We start from the raw sequence: 8,316 nt of genomic DNA on the forward strand, positions 1-8,316 counted from the left end.
GCATGTGGATGAATGATTTTGGTTTTCCGTAATAAAAAATAATTTAAGGATTAAACTGTAGGGTTATATTAGTTGAGTTAAAAATATAAAAACTTAAATCAACCCCAAATTTGTTGGTTATACTACAATCATAAGGGCAGCTGTTTCTTCAACAAGACCAAAAATGAGCAAATTTCATCAGCATCAAAATATTTACAGATAGATGAATTAAACCTGTCGCTCATATCTTTTGTTTTTGCACTTGTTATAACGTCATAGATCACATGATAACGTAAACATGGCGGATCTCATTCATACTCAACGAGATTTGGCTGTAGAGTACGTACTATTTTAGCGCTCGTCAAGTAAGTAGGCTACTTCTTGAAAATAAGTATCTACTCATTGAGTAGGCGGTTTCGGACGCAGCCAATGAGTGAGTTCACTTCAAAAACAGTGATTTTTATCCTCTCGTTATATAATGTAGCGATTCAGTATTTAAACTGGTATTAATAAAAGTCGTGGGGCAGCGTTGACAAGTGTCTTTGCTCCTGTATGTGTGATGGCTCGATACCATAATTTTGGCTTCAGTATGATACCAGAATATAATACCTTGGTATTGATACTAAATCGATACCATAGGTGACAAATACCCTGCCTCAAAAGATAAGTGAATTGAAAACAATTTGATTCAAATAATAATAATAAAAACAGATTCATATCTTAATACATTTGTATCAAACTGTAACAAACAACCTACAGGGAACATAAGTTACATTTTGATGTTGGAGGAAAAAAAAAAAATATATATATATAACTTAAACAATACAATAAAATATATTCAAATCTTCTTATCTTTTCAGTGCAAACAAAATGTGTCAAAATGTAACAAAAAAACCTACCAGTAACTTAGGTTACATTTTGACTGAGTTTGAAGAAAAAATTAAAATACAACTGAAGTAACGCAATTAATGCAACAAATGAGGAGTTTGGTTCCAAAACGCGATAAACGCCATTAAAAAAAAAAAAAGTTTCCACCAAAATCAGTATCTTATCTGGCCGCCAAAACGCAATATTTTTCGTGTTATTCTGTCACGTGTTCTCCCTTTTTTTCGTTCTCTGCAGAATGCGATAAATCCGCTCAGCCAATCACAGCGCACCATTCCATGCACTGTAAACAGTACCGTTAATGGCGGCACTTTGAATACAACCGGCACCCTAGTTTCCCTCATCTACTTTGTTGGCTACTTTGTGATCAACAAACAAACAAAAATTAGGCTGCATTATTCGATTATGAACGCAAAATCGCGTAGCTTGTCAGTGTGAGTGATATAGTGCATAGCACTAGTCAACTAAATGAATATAACATGGCAAAGACCGATTGAATGTATTTTTAGTCCAGTGCCTGTATATAAGATTAGTATTGACCAAGTTCAGAGGCTGTCATATGTGGATCAACTTACTTTGTTGAGTATTTTCAATATTTTCAATATGAAAAAAAATAAAATAATGTCATGGATTTATTGCATTTTGGGGAGTTTTTATAATAAACCTTTGAAAATCAAAATCTGGATTTGAATTTTTAATGTTATTATAACCTAAAGATGCTATGTGAAAGTTTGAAACAGAAAATAGTAGTTTTCATCTTGCCACTTTCTTGGTAAAGAAAACACATTTTTTGCTCAAATTAATGAAAACTGATTTATAGCGTTTTGGAACCAAACTCTTCAAATGTTGCTTCATTGTAAAATGTTATTCTAACAGTCAAAGTAATATTCAAAATCACATTATTATTTCTCTCTCTCTCTCAGATTGTTTTCAGATTTCAGACTCAGATAGCCAAAGAAAAAACATTAAATATAAATCTCGCTCTCTCGGCTGCTTCATATTAGCAGTCGGCAGCATGGCAGAAACATTCCCTTGATATTATTGATACTAAAATTGATATAGCAAAACTCTTGCTTAATTCAAATTCAATTAATATTCGATTGTATGAAATGCAAGTGCATTACGTGACCAAAACTTCACTGGTTCTAGCATGTCACACATGAACATTTGAGCTGTATCACATCTGCATGTGCTTTGATCAGTTGTAAATAAGTTAAAATTAAATCTAAATTTATGAATAATGCTCTCACCTGTCGATCTCTTAATTATCTGAAAAGATCAGGATGAGCAAGCTACTGTTCTCTTTATTTATTAATTTTGGGTGCGTTGATAGAGTTTCATCTGTTTGATCCATCGTGTTCTGTTGTAACATTTACCGGTTGCGCAGCAATTTGGGAAGCACTTACGTCTACAGGTGCGCTTTGCAACAGCAGCGTATGAAGTACCGAATAGAGCACAATTATAATATCGTACCATTTGAAATATAATTCATACCAATATTTTTCCAGTACCGGTATACCGCGCATCCCTAGTGTATGTGTCAGTGCATTAACATAGAACGGTAATTAAAGGCTATAATGCACACCAGCACACCAGTATAGGTGTGTGTATTTTAGGAGTTAGAAGACGTATGATAACGTGTAACGATATAGTAGTGATGTCCCATTTCTTAGGGGAATATTTTCACCCCTACCTCTTGACACTCTGCTTCAAGGGACAAGGAGAAGGGGTAGGCTTAGGGGTAGGTGAAGGGGTATAAAATAGAATTGGGATTGGGCCATAGACAAATCCTCTACATCCTTGAATCACCTGCCCCAGCGTTCATGCCAGTCATCAAATCTGTCTCAGCATTGAAGATCAGTTATAAGTCCATTCCTGTTCCAGAATCTGTTCACACCCATGAGCCTGCACCAAAGCTTGGGACAAGCTCAGAGACTATTAAAACCTCAGCACTTCTTTTCATCTCTGCCCAAAGGAGGAGGCACAGGAAGAAGAGACGGCCCTCTGCAAGTCCCGCCTCTAACTACCACCCGCTGTCTATTCTGATCCCTGAACCAACCCCTGAATCCGCTCCAGTCCCAGAGTTCCACAATGTGTCCGCTCCAGTCTCAGAGTTCTGTAGTGAGTCCCTTCTAAGTTTACCTTTAGTCCTAAAGTCCGAACAAGAATTCCATGGCCGCCAGTCCTAGATCAGCACATGGCTGCCGAGCTCCATTCCTCACCCATCATGGTTGCCGATAGTCAGTCATCACCCATTATGGCTGCCGTCACTGAATCATTACATGTAATGGCCACCAGTTCCGAATCAAAATTTCAGATGGCCACCCTTCTAGACTCTAATTGGAAGTCTCATCCAGTCCCTATAGTTTCTCCAAAGCCCTGTCCAGTTCCTATACTCAGTCCAGTTCTCACCCCAGTTATTGTGTATGGTCCTGAACCTCCTCCAGTCCCTGTGGTCACTCCAAAGCCCTGTCCAGTTCCCGTGTCAGTTATAGAACCCAGTCCATTCCTAGAGTATGGTCCAGGACCTACACCATCAAAGTTGGCCAACCGCTATCATCCCAGTTCACATTCCGGTCAAACGTATTCAAGCCCCCGATCAGAGTCCAGGGCACATTTCATCCCTCGATCAGATTCCAGCGTTGGCTTCTGCCCCAGACCTAGGTTTAATGCTGGCTTCAGCGCCAGACCAGAGTCCAGTAAAGGCTCCTGTCTATGTCCTAGACACATGGCAGTGAATAGTCAGGGAGAAGGACTAACTTTAGTTCCCCTCTCAAAGAAGTTTAAGTCTGTTATCATGACCAGGAGTACTGTTCCTTCTTCGGTCGGATTAAATGTCCTAGTCACGGCCAGGAGTGCTGTCCCCATCACTGTAAGAATCAGCTACTCTATCACGGCCAGGAGTGCCGTACCTCTCATTGAGAAATTACATTTTCTTGATACGGCCAGGAGTGCAGTCCCTTGTACTATGGAACCCAGATCTCTCGTCATGTTCAAGAGGGCTATGCTGTGAAATCCAGCTCCCTTGTCACAGCAAGGAGTGCCATAGATTCTGATAGATTCAGCTCCTTAGTCACGGCCAGGAGAGCTGTCCCCACAGTTTTCAGAATGAGCTACCACGTCACAGCCAGGAAAGCCATTCCCTCTTCAGCCAGATTACTTTCCCTTGTCACGGCTAGGAGTGCTGTTCACTCCACGCTGGATTAAGTTTAACCATCATGGCCAGGATTGCTGTGCACTCTTCAGTTGGATTACTTTCCCTAGTTATGGACAGGAGAGCTGTTTCCTCCACGGCTGGATTAAGTTTCCCCATTACGGCCAGCATTGCCGTTCCCTCCGCTGATAGAGTCAGCTCTCTCATCACAGTCAGAAACGCCATTCCCCTCACTGAGAGCTTCAACCCCTTTGTCATGACCAGGAAAACAATTCTCTACGTGGATCAGTTCAGCTCCCTCAACAGGTCAGGATGTCGTTCCTTCCGCTAATCGATTCAGCACCCTTGTCATGACCAAGAGTACCCTTCCCATTGCTGAGAAGTTCCACTACTCACCTGAATCATTGTGTCCCAATCCACTTTCCAGTGAATCCTCCGTCTGTCCGGTGTCAGAGCCCTCGAAGCTGGAAAGGGATAAAGTTATTATGAGATCAGGCCAACGATCTATCCTAAAAGAATTTCTGTTCAGTTTATGGCTGATGTCCACAAAGCCTCCTTTAGTTTAAACTACCTGTGGATAAAGAAAGACTGTTTACTTTCCCAGTTCCTTCGTTAAGTTATGATGTTGAATTCCGAACTTACCTGATTTCCTGTTCTGATCCCGGCTTCAATAAACCTGCTGTACTCACTTACCTGTGATCTCGGTTATCTGTTTCATGACAATTATTAGCAGTAATTATTATTATTTTTTTTACATTTATTTATTTCCCATCTTTGCACTTAAACATATAAAACAATTTAAATAAATAATACATCGAATTTGTCATGTTTATTTGTTATTTATTTCCATCTGTTGCTCTTAAATAAAATAGAAATAAAACAACATTTGTCATTGCAAATGATACAACATTTTTTATTTGAAATTATATTATCAGCAGTAAAATTATTTTATTTCATAATTGTTTTTATTTATAACCCAGTTTTGCACTTAAACAAATAAAACCGTTTAAATAAATCCATTATATATATATATATATACATACAGTATATATATTATATAATAAAGATTGAGAGACTATTTTCAAATTGATCACCGAATTTAGATGTACTTTGCATCTGCACATGCATCCATCTCTTCTATTCTCATGGAGCAAGGCTTCTGGAATGTTTTGGACCACCTTGATTTTTACAGTTGTAGATCTTTTTCATGTACATTCATGTAACATAATATCCCAGTCAATGCAATAATGGAAAATATGAGTGGCATGGCAGTCCCTCAAGGAAATATGAAATGCTGTTTGACAAAAGTTTAAAAGAAAAAAACCCCTGCAGACCTTAAGTATTCACTTCAAGCAAAAAGACTTTTCCATCTTCCTGTCTGGATCTTCAATTTACAATGTCCCCTTCCCTTTGGATATTTAATATAACCCGAGCTGGGAAAGTTTCCATGGCTTTTCTCGCGCCTGCACTCCTGGCGTCATCCGCCGCAGTTAACCCCAATCTTTATTTTTTAATTTATTTTTCTGGTGCACATATTTCATCTAGTTAAACAAATTTTCATCCTGATTGCCCTGCTGACTGATTTACCATGCAAATAAAATAATTTTTAAATAGAATCGGGTGATGGTAGCAGTGCAATTGTAGAAGAACTTAACATTATTTATGTAATTATTAATTAATTGATTAAAGTTTTACACTTTTTATTAATTATTACTCTCAAAAAGGAAAATACATTATAATGTAAATATAAAACAAATACATTAATGAATTACTTAACACTCAGAGCAGACTAACGTTATAAGCACTATGGTTTCTACTAATCTGAAAATGCATGAATACTAAAGCTAATTAATATTTGGTGAGAAGTAATATTGATCATTTTATATTTTACCCCACAGCAGAACAGGCATCAGTTTCAGTCACAAACAAACTGCATGGGCCAATCTATAAATGGCAGCATTGGAAAACAGTGTGTGAACAGACCTTTGCTTGAAGGTTGAGAGGAGTCGAGTTGCATGAGTGCGTCTCCTCTAACCAATCCGAACCCACCCATTGCTAAGCATTGGCACCTAGACAAGGAGCTCTCACACTGTGATTCAATTACAAGTGCCTCGGCCAACTGTCCAAACCCAAGAACTCTTTCTAATCTGACTCAGCTCCCTGATAAACAATTGCACTCATGACCAGGTACCGTTCGTCTCTGCTGAAAATAATTATTGCAAGATTTTTTGATTAACTGACGTGACATAAAATATACGAAAGAATCGATCTGGACACTCATTTCCAAATCAATTCTGACATGTTTTTTGGCAGTGGCAAATATCGCAAAAGTCCCATGCATTTACTATGAATAAAAGATGCAGAGCTGAAATTACAGGCCCTGCAGTAACAACAGTGAAGAATTTTAGGCTTGTCCTTGTTAGGAGATGGTTATTTTAACACCCTTAAAATGCGAGTCAATGTTGGTTTAGGTTTGCGGATCAGTGGACAATGTTTCCCTCTTCTGTTGGGAAAGAGCTTTACAACACTGACACTCAAAGAGCTACTCTGTTTACAATGGGTGCTTCTCATTTCTTATTTGTGCATCCTAGTTTCCTTTCCTCACATCTTAGCTCCACCCCCTTAGGAAAGGAAATGAGGACGCAGAAATCCAAAGGATGAACATTGTAATATTCTTGACCATTTAAGCATCACATAAAGCATCATCAGCTTCACCGAAGGGATCTGTCCTTATGTTGTTAAAGTTAGTTATTTAAAGCATTCATAATAAATATCAATAAAGCAAGATGCCCTGTTGAAATATATGACATGTATGGTTTACTTAAACTGCAAAGGTAAAATATAAATGTAAATTATTACGTTAGTTTTTTCACCAAAAAAGACTTCCACATGGGATACACCTGTGTATCCTCACTCATGAGTGACTCCTCAGGAAGCCTCCTCGCTCCTCGATCCTCGCCTCCTTGTGGTGCAGTTAGAGAATTGAGATGTCCTACAAGATGGCTGAGCTCGATCGGTTTCTGGTTCATAGGATGTCTTCAGCTGTAATGCCTGTTGTGATAATGTAAATATTACTAACTTTTAATGGACAAAATTGTTGCATTTTAACATAAGGTGACCAGGTTTCAAATGAAAACAAATGGCATATTTCCTAGTTTATTGACTAAAATATCATTAAATATCAATCATTAAATCGAAGGTTTTTTTAATTGTTGCACATTCCCCACATATTAAAAATATTACTAATTTTTATGATGTTTGCGGTTTTAACTGGTTTTAATACAATTCACCAGAAATCACACTACTGTATAGGCTACTGTATACAGGAATTACAAAATTAACTTTTCAAATGTTATTTTAAGTTTGTAACTGGATTTGCACCATCCCTTTAGAGAATGTGAAGCTGTAGTTGATTTCTGGGAAACTGCTTTGTTTATCCACCTTCCACCATACGCTGCTGTTCTGCTATTGAGTTTAGGGCAGTATTTTAATTTTCTGTCATGATCGTGAAAAAAGTCACCATTTTATTGCACCTTGAGTCCTTAATTCTCATCCGAAAGTTTTGCACGTTAAAAAATAAATACGACCTCATGTTGATTCAATCACATTTACACACTGCTTCCGAAACTTTCGAATAACTTCCAAAAGTATTCTCATAGCTTCATAAAATTACAGTTGAACCCCTGGGCCCGTATTCATGAAAAATCTTAGTGCTAAGAGTTGCTCCTAGTAACAAAATTCTAAGAAAATTCTTAGAAATGTGGGTGTTTCCTCTTAAAATTAGGAAATTTATTAATTGTGACCCAATCGCTAATCGGTAAAGTCAGCGCGTCACTGTAGCTGCAGTTAGAAGTCCCGGTTGCTGATCTAGCCTGAGAAATAAGCTTTTTATAACGCTGTTTGAGCAAAAGAAACAACATTTATGACATAGTTGTTGTCCGATTTCATTGGTGATTTCAAATATGAAATTTAATTGTAAGCTTAGTGAACGGAGAATTTGATGTTTCCCCATTCAAAGTAATAGGAGCTGCTCTTGGATGGCTCTTGGATGCTCAGTGCCGTCTAAGGGCCCGAAGATCACAAGCATCCAGTATGGTTTTCCGGCCTTGACCCTTACGCACAGAGATTGTTCCAGATTCTCTGAATCTTTGGATGATATTATGCACTGTAGATGATGATAACTTCAAACTCTTTGCAATTTTTCTCTGAGAAACTCCTTTCTGATATTGCTCCACTATTTTTCTCCGCAGCATTGGGGGAATTGGTGATCCTCTTTACATCTTGACTTCTGAGAGACA

Source organism: Barbus barbus (genome assembly GCF_936440315.1).
Source record: "Barbus barbus genome assembly, chromosome: 50".
NCBI lineage: Eukaryota > Metazoa > Chordata > Actinopteri > Cypriniformes > Cyprinidae > Barbus > Barbus barbus.